We start from the raw sequence: 14858 nt of genomic DNA, 5'->3' as shown, positions 1-14858 counted from the left end.
TGATTTACCATTGCCTTCCTCTGATGCTGAGAGGCAGTGACTGGCCCAAGGTCACCCAGTGATACAAGTTGATAAATTATTTCAGTTCATATTGGACCAAATCCTACAATTCAGCTGAGAAATGCCCAATGCTGGATTAAAGTTTGGAAAGTTTAAGTTTTGGGGTTAGCCAACTGTTGCTGTTGTCCTACTTTCAGCAAATGAATCTTCACTCTAAACAATGTACAGCATTTTGCATTTTTTAAAAACAGCATTTAGCTTCTCCTGCTAAACTATACATCTTGTTCAGTCTCCACAGAGCACAGCACCACTGTGGCCAGGTTTCCTGTTGATTCTCCATGTTGTTATGCCAGAGTGCTATCTCCATGACAGCTTCACCCCCACTCTGTGCTTCAGTACTCCCATCCAATGCCTTCATCTTTCCTTTTTATATTCTCTTGTCTTCACAGCAACTATACTTAATTTTGTACAGTAATTATTTTTCAAATGGGTATATGTGGAAAAGGAAAATGGAGGGAGGAATATGGGGTGACTGAGGGAATGTAAGTCTAGGGCAAAGGCCCTGTCTAGACCTGTAAAGTCACTTGTATTATCTGGGGAAATTTTATTTATGACACCACATCCTACCGAATATCAGAGGGTGGTGATATACCATTGTCTCTGCTCACTAGAATGTCCTTCCCTCTGTCATATCTGAAGCATCTTCCATTAGCTGCTTCAGATGTCTTGCAAACACACATCTTTGTGCCCAGACTTGTTAGACCCTGTTAATACTGAATTTCTGTTTTTATAATACTGTACTATTGGTTTTGTGGTTGTGTCTCTGTAACTTTTTAATTTTTTGTGTGTATTTGTTGTATTTTTTGAGATTTTAAAATATTACAAGGTTTAGAAATGCTTTAAAAGCAATATTATATGAGTGACAGGTGGCTAGTCAATACTTCAGTTTATATGTTTCTGATGTGGTGATTTTGAAGCAACCACTAATTTCATCCTGGTAGTTAAATGAGTTTTATAATAACCTAGGCAACATAAATTAGACAGTGTGCATTTTTGACAGGAAAATGTACCGCCTAATTATCAACAAAGTAGAAGGGGAAACCTATAATAAACAATAAAAGGGCTAAGTGGGAAAGATTATCCGCGTATGCCACACAAGGCAGTGTCAGTCTGAAAGTTTATACATTGTATTCTGGATCAGAAAACAGGCCTAGGTGTGGGGGAGTGTGATAAAACTCTAAGCGATTCAGCAGAGCGCTGAACAGCAGTAAAAAAAAAAAAGCAAACCAAATTACAGGAAGCATACAGCAGTGACAAGCATTAATAGTGCCATTATCTCGAGGTAATGCTGCACTGATAAAATATTTTACCATGGCCAGGGTCATTATTTCCTGAGAAGAGATGGGCCTCGATATGCTACAGTCTATCACAAAATCTCAAGGGATGCTACACAAGATCTCTTGATGTATAAAATGCATGAGCTCTGCCACTATAACTGAAGGGAATATAATTTAGAGGGCATTATTCCACTGCAGTACAAAGAGGCAAGGCAGGTTGCACACTTCAGGATTGCAGCATTCTCGATCACTTCTTTTTTATCTGACAATATATTACAGTTCCATATATTATGGGAGAAGGAGGCAGACGAAGGCACACACCATCGACACAGCTGTTTCTGGGCTATCTGTACTGACACCTTCACTGCCACAGAGAATATGTAAGAATGGTTTTGTTTGAAAGAGCTAGGAGAGGGAGGCTGCTAGAGTCACCATCTATGTACCTGCTCTTGGATCTGCTGAGGATTGCCGGTTGTGCTGCCTCCTCCCTTCATTCATGTGGGAGAGGTGTTTTTTTTTTTTTAAATTGAGTTCAGTAATTTAAAATTCTGTGTTTCTCTCTATTCTTTTGCCCTAGGTCTGTTTATGTGGCCTGTTTTTGTTGTGAGCCTTTTGAGGGATATGGATGCATATAGATAATAAAACTGCCCTTAGGATAAAAAGAGATATAGATCCAAACTAGCCCTCTTTAATAATCCTTAGTTACCAATTAAAGGCTTATTTACTCACCTGGGCCCATGGGAATTAAATGCCCAGGGACCCAACAGTTGTAAATGTTAGACTGAAGTTTTTAGAAGTGTACATATTTAGATTTTTAATGGCACTTTGAAATATTTTGTGAAGTTGGTTTGAATTGTATTGTACACAACTCTGGGCTCCTCCGGAAGAAGCGGGGTATGAAAATCAAATCAACAAATCATTACGTATTAGTGATGGACTTTGTAACTAAGTGTTTCAGACTAAGAATTAATGTACCTTATTTACTAAATTTATATCTTGCCCCCTCTCCAGAAAGAGCCCAGGGCGGCAAACAAAAATACTAAAAACATCTTTAAAACAAAACATCTTAAAAACTTCTTTAAAAATAAATCTTTAAAATATCTTTTAAAAAAACCCAACACAGATGCAGACTGGGATAATGTCTCTACTTCAGCTTGTTGAATGAGGAAAGTCTTCAGTAGATGCCGAAAACAGAGATGGTGTCTGTCTAATATTTAAGGGGAGGGTATTCCAGAGGGTAGATGCCACAACACTAAAGGTCCACTTCCTATGTTGTGTAGAATGGACCTCCAGATGAGATAGTATCCACAGAGGCTTTCACCTGCAGAGTGCAGTGATATACTGGGTATATAAGGGATAAGATGATCTTTCAGGTATCCTGGACCCAAGCTGTATAGGGCTTTATATATCCAAGCCAGCACCTTCAACTTAGCCCGGTAGCTAATAGGCAGCCAGCACAATTCTTTCAGCAGCAGGGTAACATGCTGGCGATAACCTGCCCCAGCGAGCAGTATATAATGATTGGGTACATTATGAATTAAGCATTATTTTCCTCCATCATGAAAAGTAAAACAAAATCCTGTACATGTGCAGTGTGTGAGAGCTGATTTGGCTGGGTTTTTTATGTGTACGTTCAAAAGGTTAGCTTCTTACAGTGAAGTTCTTAGTGTAAATTTCTCATTGTATGCTGTGAGCTACATCACCAGACCAACCAACCAGATTTTTGTTTGACGGATATTTTCTTTTTGTTCTCTGACTCCATTCTCTTGATTGGTTTCTTGAAATGATATTATATTGTTATTGTCCTGACAGAGAAACTTCCCTTGATCTCAGGTGTGTTCTTATATTCATGTAGGATAAAGCTATTAGTGACTACAAGCCATGAAACGAGTTGTTTTTCAGGCCTGTTTTTAGGACTGAAATAGCCTTGGTCACACTAATTAATAACCTTCATCAGGAGAGAAATAGGGGAACCATGACCCTATTGGTTCTGCTTGATCTCTCAGCAACTTTCAACACCATTTCCAATTGTGTTCTTCTGGAATAGACTGGGGCATGTGTGAAGGCAGTATATTATGGTTGTTCCATTTCTGCTTGTATGGTCACTTCCAGAAGTAGTACTAGGAGGTTGTTGCTCAGACCTGTGGCTTTTCAGCTGTGGATCTGCAAGGATGATTCAACCTCTATATAAAGCTGTTGGGAGATTCCACCTGCTGATGACATACAGCTCAGTCTTTCCATTCCATCTGCATCAGGAGAGGCTGTGCAGATGTTCAGCCGGTGCCTGAAAACAGTGATGGGGCCCAAAAAGTGGAGGCTGAATCCTGATTAGAAAGAGGTTCTGTGGGTGTATGGTTCCTTATCTAGTAATTAGGTGGACAACCTGTTCTGGGAGGGGTTGCAGTTCCCCTGCAGAAACAAGCTCATAGTCTCAGAGTTCTCCTTGATTCCAGCCTGTCACTGGTGTCCCAAGTAGCTGCTGTGGCTACAAGTGCTCATGCTCAGGTTAGGCTGGTTTACCAGCTATGGGCATTTCTGGACTGGGATAGCCTGGCCTCAGTTGTCTGTTCTCTGGTGATCTCTCACTTGGACTACTGCAATGGACTCTATATGAGACGTCCCTTGAAGATGGTCCAGAGACTGCAGCTAGTGTAGAATGCAGCAGCTTGTTTGGTGAGTGGAGCAGCTTGATAGGACTATGTTCCACCTGTGTGAAAGCATTGTCCTGGCTGCCGTTGAGATACCAGACCCAATTCAAGATGTTAGTACTACATACAAAGCCCTACATGGGTTGGAACCCAACTACCTAAAAGAGCACCTTCTCCAATACCAGCCATCTTTGGCCATATGATTGGCAGGGGAGGTCCTGTTGGTGGTACTGCCACTCGGGGCTGCCCAGTTGATGCTGACCCGTGACAGGCCCTTCTCAGTGGTGCATTTTCCCATTTGTGAAATGCACTCCCTCATGAGGTGCATCTATTACTATAGTAATATTCCTTATTAATATACAGGAAGAATTTAAAAACATTTCAGTTCACATAGGCACTGATCTCACTAACCTTGAAATTATCAGCTATGCAGATATGTGGTTGTTTTTTTAATGTTGGGAGATATTTTTAATTTTTAAAAAATGTTTAAAATATATATTTATTTTATTTTTAATTGTATTGTTTCCTTTGTCGTTTGCCACCTTCGGGAGGAAGGGCAGGATAGAAATTTTATAATAATAAATAATAATGATGTTATTAAGAATGTATCTACTGGTATGGCTCTAACTACCAGCTGCAAGGGAACATGTGTGGGAAGAGCAGAGCTTGGAAAAGTTACTTTTTTGAACTACAACTCCCATCAGCCCAACCCAGTGGCCATGCTGGCTGGGGCTTATGGGAGTTGTAGTTCAAAAAAGTAACTTTTCCAAGCTCTGGGGAAGAGTTGCTGTTGTGCTCATATTCTGCTGGTGAGCTTCCCTTAGGCATCTGATCAGCCACTGTGAGAACAGGATATTGGACCACCTGGGCCTTTGGTACGATACAGCAGCAGGACTCTTTTTGCTGTGCAATTGGTTCTTGCACATAGTACCATATTCCATGTGCCAATGTAATAATAATAATAATAAATTTTATTTTTCAGTCGCCTATCTGTCCGGGTTAGGGACACTCTAGGCGACATACAACAAAATAAAACAGTGCATATATATATCAACAACAATCAGATTAAGCTAAAAACCATCCTTCAGTTCATATAGCGTAGAATTAATCTATCCCAATCTTGTATGCCTGCCTGAATAGGCAGGTCTTCAAGGCTCGGCGAAAGCTTGACAAGGAGGGAGCATGACAGAGATCAAGAGGGAGAGAGTTCCAGAGGGTGGGGGTCACAATTGAGAATGCCCTCTCTCTGGTCCGCACCAGCCTAGCTGTTTTCACCGGTGGGACCGAGAGAAGGTCTTGTGAGGCTGATCTCGTCAGGCGGCACAATCGGTGACTCTGGAGGCGTTCCTTCAGATATACTGGGCCGAAACCGTAAAGGGTTTTAAAGGTCAACACCAATACCTTGAATTGGGCCTGGTAAACAACTGGTAGCCAGTGAAGATCTAATAACACTGGGGTGATGTGATCCCAGCGGCGGCTATGCTTAATCAAGCGTGCCGCCGCATTCTGTACCAGCTGTAGTTTCCGGACCATTTTCAAGGGTAACCCCACGTAGAGCGCATTGCAGTAGTCTAAGCAAGAGGAGACCAGGGCATGTATCACTTGTGGGAGCAGATGAACAGGAAGGTAGGGTCGCAGTCTCTGTATCAGATGTAATTGATACCAACCTGCCCAGCTCACCGCTGTAATCTGAGCCTCCATGGACAGCTGGGAGTCAAGAATGACCCCAAGACTGCGGACTTGGTCCTTCGGGGTAAACTCACCCCATTAAGCACCAGATCAGTAATTCCTAACCTTCTTTTGTCTCCCACGAGCAACACCTCAGTCTTATCGGGGTTCAGCTTCAGCCTATTCTCTCCCATCCATCCACTTATGGATTCCAGGCACTTGGACATGGTGTTCACAGCCAACTCCAGTGAGGACTTAAATGAGAGATAGAGCTGAGTGTCATCTGCATACTGATGACACTGCAGCCCAAAACTCCTGATGATGGCCCCCAGCAGTTTCACATAGATGTTGAATAGCATGGGAGAGAGGATAGAACCCTGTGGCACTCCACAATGAAGTGGCCAAGGGTCTGAAACCTCATCTCCCAATGCCACCTGTTGCTGCCTATCCGAGAGATAGGAATGGAACCACTGCAAAACAGCGCCTCCAATTCCTAATCCCTCTAGGCGACTTAACAGGATACCATGGTCAACGGTATTAAAAGCCGCTGAGAGATCCAGGAGGACAAGGAAGGTGTATTCACCCCTATCCAATGCCCTCCTCATATCATCTACCAGAGCGACCAAGGCTGTTTCCATTCCATGACCAGTCCTGAAACCCGATTGGAATGGATCTAAGTAATCCGTTTCCTCCAAGTGTGTCTGTAACTGCGCGGCCACCACCCTCTCAATCACCTTGCCCAAGAATGGTAAATTAGAGACTGGGTGAAAGTTGTTTAGCTCTTGGGGATCCAAGGACGTTTTTTTTAAGATGGGCTTTATTACCGCTTCCTTGAGGGCTGATGGCATTGCACCCTCTTGCAAGGATGCATTTACCACCACCTTGATCCCTTTGCTCAGTCTCTCTTTGCAGCTCATAATGAGCCACAAAGGGCAAGGATCAGCCAGACAGGTGCTTGGCTTCACAGTACCGAGCACCTTGTCCACTTCCTCAGAGAGAAGAGGCTGAAACCGATCCCAACGGACCGGAATGCAACTGGCCGACTCTGGCCCACTTCCTGCCTCCACGGCGAGTGGAAGCATGCTCTTCAGGCGCTCGATTTTATCGGCAAAGTGTTTGGCAAAAGTATCACAGGAGATTTTAGAATGTTCCATGGGTTCCTGAGCAACTGGACCGACCAGGCTTCGGACCACTTGGAACAATCTCCTGGGACAACACTCTGCCAACGCAATAGAGGCAGCAAAGAAATCTCTCTTTGTTGCCTTTGTGGCCACCTGGTAGGCAGCTATTGCTGCTCTAACCCATGTCCGATCATCTTCAATGCGAGATTTCCACCACCGGTGCTCAAGTCATCTCACCTCCTGTCTCAGACCCCGCAACCGTGGCGTATACCATGGTGCAGTCTGAGTTCTATTCAGGGGGAGAGGACGTTTCGGAGCCACCCAGTTCACTGCCCTAGCGATCTCCTTATTCTACTCCATCACCAGGGATTCGACCGGGCGTCCTTCAGTCAGCTCCATATCACCCAGCGCATTCAGGAATCCTTTGGGCTCCATCAGGCATCTGGGTCAGACCATCCTAATAGGTCCTTGTCCCCTGCGGAGGGCGTGTGGCATCGAGACATCTATATTCACCAGATAGTGATCTGACCATGACACGGGGTTAGAGGAAATCACCCCCATTTTCAGAACACTTCCCTCCCCTCCCGAGACAAACACAAGGTCGAGAGCATGACCGGCTACATGGGTAGGCCCTATATTATTAAGGTGCAGATCCCAGGAAGTCATGGTTTCCATGAAATCCCGAGGGGCTCCTGTGAGGGCAGCCTCGGCATGTACGTTGAAATCCCCCACCACCATAAAATTGGGGGAAAGCAACCGCATGCCCGAGACCACCTCAAGCACCTCAGTCAGGGAGTCTGCTGTGCAGTGGGGTGGGCGGTACACCAGCAGAATCCCTAAACTGCCCTTTGGGCCCAACCTCCAGTACGTGCAATCGACAAACTTGGTCTCGTGGAGAGGGGGTCTGGTGAAACACAAGGATTCCTGATAGATGACTGCCACTCCCCCTCCCTGCCTACCAATCCTCGGCTGCTGTGCATATCAGAAACTGGCCGGACACATGGCCTCAAGTATAGGAGCCGAGGCCTCATCCAGCCAGGTTTGCGTAATACATACCAGGTCTGCGTTCTCATCCAGGATCATGTCATGGATGAGTGATGTTTTCTGTACCACAGACCTGGCGTTACACAACAGCAGTCGAAGTTTGGATGGAGTTCTGCCTCCCCCAGTTATCTTCTGGTGGTAGACAGGCCCGGAAAAAGGGATGGATATTAAGGATCTATCTCTGGTTCCCCGACGCCGGCTTGGCCTGCTACCCGCACCTCTCCAGAATCTGCTGCCTAGCCTTTGAATATTGTGGGGGCCCCCCTCCCCACATCCCCCCCTCCGGTCTACACATAGCTCCCTCCTATTCGCCAACAGGCAGGCCTTCCGTCCCTAAGCAACAATAAATAATAAAAAGTAGTCCACGTCTTTCCTGCCTATAAAGTGAAATTAGTTCACTTGCAGCTGATGATGGTCCTTCCGCCTCCTCCCGCTCCTAAGCCTCCACCTCAGCGATCGTCTCCGTCACGGCAAAACGTCGCAGCCAAAATGTCCCGTCGTCTTCTTCTTTCCTCCCCTCTCGGGCCAACAAGAACGTCCGCCCGCACCTATAGGTGGAGGGCGTATCACCGATGTCGCGGCTAGCAGAAATACTGTGCCGCGCCGCACCGCCAATCTTGTAGGCCAATGGGGGCATGTCACCGATGTTGCAGCCAGCGGAAGATGTTGCTTCGCGCCCCAGCACCGCACCCCAGAGATCTCTTCCTGGGATGCCCAAAAAAACGAGGCGAGCAGCGCTGCCGCCGTTTGGGCCGTTGGGGGGGCGTATTGTCGATGCCGCAGCCAACAGAAGGCGCCACGCCACACCCCAACCCGCACTCCAGAGATCTCCTCCTGAGGTGCCCGAGGACGAAGCGGACAACGCCGCAGTCCCAATCCAGTCCGAATAGGCGGCAACCTGGGGCTGACTAAAACAACGCCACACCAAAAGGCCACCAGGCGGCAGAGAACAAGCCGCAACGGCGGGAGAGAGGTGGGAGAGAGGCGGTAACAAAGCCGTCGGGGGAACACAGGCCGAGGGAGGTCCGAGCCACCATTCGACCCCCCCACTCTCCCCACCGACACCGGTCCCCACAGCACCGACCTCACAACAAAAGGGGTGAGTAGTCCACACTCGTTCCTCGGGTCCAAATTGCAGGGGCGTTCTTCTTACTTCGCGACAATTTACAAAGGGGTAGGAGAGGGTGGGCTGCCGAGTGTATCCAAATAAAGATGCCCACATACCTACAATCCCACACAGGTCACCAGGAATAATAAAGGATGGAAAACATCAAAAATATTAAAATAAGATGTTAAAATAAGATAAACGGCGGAGCTCTAAACGGAGCTCTAAGCACAACTTCCTTCTACGCCGCCATCTTTGGAGTAATGTACAAGCTAGGATAGAAGTTTCTGAAACATATGAACTTTTTTTCTAAACTGATCCAGTTCCAATTCCATATTGAGCTGAACAGAGTAATCCCATCACTATTATATACTTGCCCACAGACATGATACAGAAAAGATTAAATATTTACCTATTTTTTTTCAATTTCAAAAGTATTGGAATAAAGCTAACTCTGAATGCGTTTGACAACAGCGACAAGTTTTCCTGTCTTATGAAAGTTAATATTTCTAGAATGTTTGCATAGCAAATACTTCTTTTTTAAAAATCAATTTGCAGTAATCAACTGGTAAACACTTCAATAGCTTGCTCAGCTGACTTGTTAATATGTTTATAATTTGTTAATATGACACAGCAAATGCTTCCTCACAATAAGTGTTTTCTCATAAAATAGGGTGGTAAGAAAAATGCAGACTAACAGAGCAATTAGATACTTTCATTAAACCAAGGCCATATATACATACTGCCATTATGTCATCCAGTTCAGAAAATGGCAAAATGTCCAATATCCCTGGAAACTCAGGCTATCCACTCCAATTGGGCAGAATCTCATGGACACAGTGGGAGCCAATCCTCACAGGCTGAGTCAGAGGTGTGTCCATCATATTGCAACTAAGGATGGGGGAGAAATTCTATTTAGTTTGTATTTAAAGCCAAATCTTTAAACATTCCAAAAAAAGAGAGCTGAAACAGCCATCTTTTGAAATTCACATCTGAATTTTACAATGCAGTTCTCCAACCAATGTTTACAACAGTGCATATATTAGAGGAAAATATGCATAAAATGAATATATTACTGAAAATAACCTACATAATTGGTTATGACAAATTGCTTGCAAAAATGTGTACATTAGTCTAAACTACATACAAAAACTTATGTTTATTGGAAGTTCACATCAAAATGTTGAAGAATTTTCATGAGGATTATTTATTTTAAAATTCTCAAATTGCTGCAGAAATGTGGAGAACTGAGTTTGAGATTGGAAAAATGAGAAGCTGAGAGAATCGTAACTGACAGATCCTTCCATCCCTAGATGCAACAGAGAAACCAGACAGAGGCAGCAACCACAGGCAAAGGAACTCCATGGCCCACTCTGCTAAAACACAAACCTATGCATATATGCTCTGAGGGTAGCTAGTTCAAATTGTGCCCCCAGGTGAAAAACATGGAATAAGAGTGTAACACTAGGCAATGCCAAGCAAGCAAGGGAGCCTTGTTGTGCAGTCTGCAAAGTAGGCACAAACATCCAGGCATTAAAAAAACAACTCACCTCTCTTCCATTTCATTACCAGGAAGACCAGTGGCAATGGTATGATGGCTTGTTGTTTTCTTCAAAAGTTGCTTTATCATTATGCAGGGTTTTGTAACTGTTTTGAGACAGTTCAAAATGATGGATGGTATGTATGAGTGTCTTTTCATTGTGATACAGTGACTCGTTTTCTTTGTTATATGAAGTGTTGTCTGAGGTTGAATAAAATTATATATATATATATATATATATATATATATATATATATATATATATATATATATATATACACGTAATTGTGATTAACAAAACAGAGGTTTTTATTATATTAACAAAACGTTGCTTCCGCCTTCATCAGCTGCCAACATATAAATGCTGTTACCAAGGTGGCAGTTATAGAGCTTTGAGGATGGAATGCTCAGAGGGGCTTCATTTGCAGACGCTAAGTAGTGGTGGTACTGTCCGCCAGGTTCAGGCCATGTGGTGCCAATGTGTCCAGGGAGTAAATCCAAAAGTTCTCCCTTTTAGTCAATGCTGCTGGATCTGCTGGCATCTCTATAGCTGTTATAGAAAAGTCCAGCAGGCTGTGACCCTCAATGCTGAAATGTTTTGTAACTGGTTGCTCCACTTTTTTTGTTAAGATTGCTGATTTGTGGTTTCTGAAGCGTGTGCGTAGGTCAGTTGTGGTCTTTCCTACGTATTGGATATGACATCCTGGCCTTTTGCACTCGATGATGTAAACTATATTGCAGGACCTGCAGGTGATGTTCTGTTTGATGTAATATGTCCTGCCTGTCCTAGTGCTTGTAAAAGAAGCTGTCTCACTGAGGTACACACAGGTGATACAGCGTTTGGAGTGACAAGGATGAGACCCAGGATTGGTAATAGGTGGCTTAAGCACAGCTCTCACTTACAGTCTGTGCAAATTAGGAGGCTGGTGAAATGCTACAACAGGAGGCCTGCTGATGGGTCTAGCAAGATGTTCAGAATTTGCCAGCAATGGGTAGCTCTCCCTGATTGCTCGGTGATAGTTAGGAGATGCTAGATGAAAATCTACCACAAATGGAACCTGTTGCTCCCTGCTTTTTGACACCTCAGTATGATGGAGGAGGTTTTCTCTTGACAGAATGGAGGCTCGGTGGATGTTATATATATATTAGCACAACACCAACCAGGACTGAGAACTGGGAAAAGTAATAGAAAAATGGGCCTAAAACAATACACAGTTCGTGAGTGATATCTAATGATTGTCAGCATAGAACCATTGACAACCAATAGACTTTAGTAACTTAAGCCCAGACAGGATATCACCCAGTGTGTTTAATCATAGAATCATAGAATAGTAAGGTTGGAAGGGTCCTATAAGGCCATCAGGTCCAGCCCCCTGCTCAATGCAGGAATCCAACTCAAAGCATACCTGACAGATAGCTGTTCAGCTACCTCTTGAATGCCCCCAGTGCTGGAGAGCCAATCACCTTCCTAGGTAATTGGTTCCATTATTGTACCGCTCTAACAGTTAGGAAGTTTTTCTTCAGGTTCAGCTTCCTGTGACTTGAGCCCATTATTCCATGTCCTGCACTCTGGGATGATTGAGAAGAGATTCCAGCCCTCCTCTGTGTGACAACCTTTCCAGTACTTGAAGAGTGCTATCATATATCCCCTCAGTCTCCGCATCTCACGACTAAACATGCTCAGTGCTTTCAGTCTCTCCTCATAGGGCTTTGTTTCCAGTCCCCTGATCATCCTTGTTGCCCTTATTTGTACAGACATCCTTGTGGAGTCCATTAAATTGAAATGACTTATTGTGCTGGAAACATAGATAAGAAGACCAGCTCTTAATACTGAGAGAGAAGCAGAGTAGCATGGCTAATTTGCTTTTGTATTCTGAGGATGTTTTTGGAACTGAGGAAATTCTATAAATCCTGAACTTCTGTCAGCAATACAGTCAGCAGGGGAAATGGGACAGTGGAATTCTATTTATTTATTACAGCCAAATATCTGAGCACATTCTCCTGTAAACAACCAGCACTGATATCTCCAGTGAGCTGCCTGCCGAACACTGAAGTCATGGCAAACTGATATAAGCACAGTACCCTGGAAGGAGCAGCATTTTCATTCCATTAATTTTTACTGTCAACAATGTTTGAATTCACCGAAAGTTGGGGGAGGGGGAGGAAACTAACTATTAGAAATGACACATCGAAAACTAAAGAATTATACTAGATCATAGAGGTGATTTTGATTTTATAGTATTACCATTTGCTAGGACTATGCATAGCCCTTCACAAAGACCCAAATTTACCATTTGTTTAGCTAAGCCTTAAACAAGGCTTAGCTGCTATTCTAATATCTGCAGTTTGAATTTCCCTTCAGAACTGCCACATTCACAGAGCCATAGTGCATTCTGGTCCACTTCCCAATAAAGCCTGCCCACATGCATAAACACTGAAATCAGAATAGCCACTGCACTTAGCCATATATTTGCCAAGATCAAAACAATGTGCATAGCTAACCATACCCCACACAAAATCAGAGTAACCTCTTATTCAAGGCTAAGATACAGCTGTGCCAGAACTATGAAGCTCAATGACTCATATTCAGACCAAGTGGCATGATTTGTTTTTATTTGCCAATTAGGTCTAGAACTTACGACACATTCTTATACAAGCCAATGCTTCACTGAGTAGGCACAGCAGGAATAGGGAATCTAGGGCCTTCCAGATGTTGTTGGACTCCACTTTTCATCAGTCCCAAACAGCATGGTTAATGGTCAGGGAAAATGGGTGTTTTAGTCCAGAAGCATTAGGTGGAGGTGGGGGGGGGGGCTACAGGTTCCCTATCTCTGAGGTATAGGATTATAAGGTTATTTTCATGTCAGCCTTGTTTGATTTAACCTGCAATCCCATGCACAAATTCATTGGAGTAAGTCCCACTGAAATAACTGAGGATTTCTTCTAAGCAAGCATGCAGAAGATCATGATGCATGTTCTTCAGATGCCCACCGTCCAAACAGTGGTTCAAGGTATGTGTACTTGTCTAATGTCTTCTACAGTGAAGATTGATATGAAGAACTCAGTCCACTTCTCCCTGTGCTCCTTCCAGTGGAGGCTAGTCCATTAGGGCACATGGGACAGTGCCCCACCAAGCTCCATCTACCTGCCTGCCTTCTTACCAACATCCAGTCGAGGGGGTAGCAACACTGCCTGTCAGCTTCTTCTTGCTTAGCCTCAGTACTGCTCTTGTCGAACTCAGCAAAGAGGATGGGACAACACTAGAATTGGCTCTGCTTATCATTGGCTGTGGTCCCACCAAGTGTTGGGGCTCTCTGCCTTCGGCCCTACCAGTCCCTACGGGCACCAGCCAATGCTGGCTCCTTCAATATTCCTTTCACACTGTTGTCACCAAATGTTCCAATCACCTCCCTGACTGTATTCCTGTTTTTAATGTATTTAAGTCTGTATTGTTCGTTTTCATGTTTCAGCAATGTCCTCAAATTCTTCCCCTGCCACTCTTATTGTCAATTTACATTCATATGACTAGAGTTTGTGCTTCTCTGTGTGTGTGTATTTTATTTGGATGAGACTTGCACTTTCTAATGAAAACTCTCTGGTCTTGGATAGCTTCCTTGACTCTGCTCTAAACAATGCCGACATCCTCCTGGATTTATTTATACCTTTGCTAATCTGGGGGTATACTTTTATCTGAGCTTCTATTTTAAAGTGGTTTTAAATATGTTTTGAACATCCTGGAAAGGGCTGGCCTTCCTCATTCTTCCTTTCAACTTTCTCTTAGACGATTCTCTTCATCTCTGAGAAGGTTTTCCTCTTTTGAAATTAAAAGAGGCAATGTTGAACTTCCTAGATGACTTTTCACTTACGTGTTGAATTGGCTAGCACAGAGGTTACCATCTGCATCCAATTAGGATCCACTCATACAGGCCTGGCACCAGAGGGCGGCCAGGTTGGGCACTGGCTGAGAGGCCCTGTGGCTTAGAGGGGCCCCTGCTGCTGGGGATAGATAGATGTAGCTCCTGCTTTGTGATCCATGCTTGCATCGAGTCATGGACCATGCACCCACAACACAATGCTGACATGGATCATGGAGCAGGAGCCACTCTCCCAGGCAACACCCCTTCCCCCCATTTTAAGCTGGTTTAGGCTTAAAATAGGCCCAGCTATGCCACTTCCTGTCTTGCTGTATCAGCACACCAGCATGCTATGCCAACACTGCCAAGGGCCCAAGGGCCTTGTACAGTCTTGTGCCAGCCCTGAACTCATAGGTCACCTCTACTTTAGTCAGCTTCATTGCTCAAAGTTTTAAGGCACAGCTATTTATCATGTTTAGAAATCTTGTCTCTTTGCCACAACCTGAATGTAAGCTTATCCTGTCAATGTGGGGACAGTCCT

This window comes from Rhineura floridana, chromosome 2 (assembly GCF_030035675.1).
Source record: "Rhineura floridana isolate rRhiFlo1 chromosome 2, rRhiFlo1.hap2, whole genome shotgun sequence".
NCBI classification, from domain to species: Eukaryota; Metazoa; Chordata; class Lepidosauria; order Squamata; family Rhineuridae; genus Rhineura; species Rhineura floridana.
The sequence above is the reverse complement of the archived record's forward strand: the minus strand, read 5'-3'. Positions refer to the sequence as shown.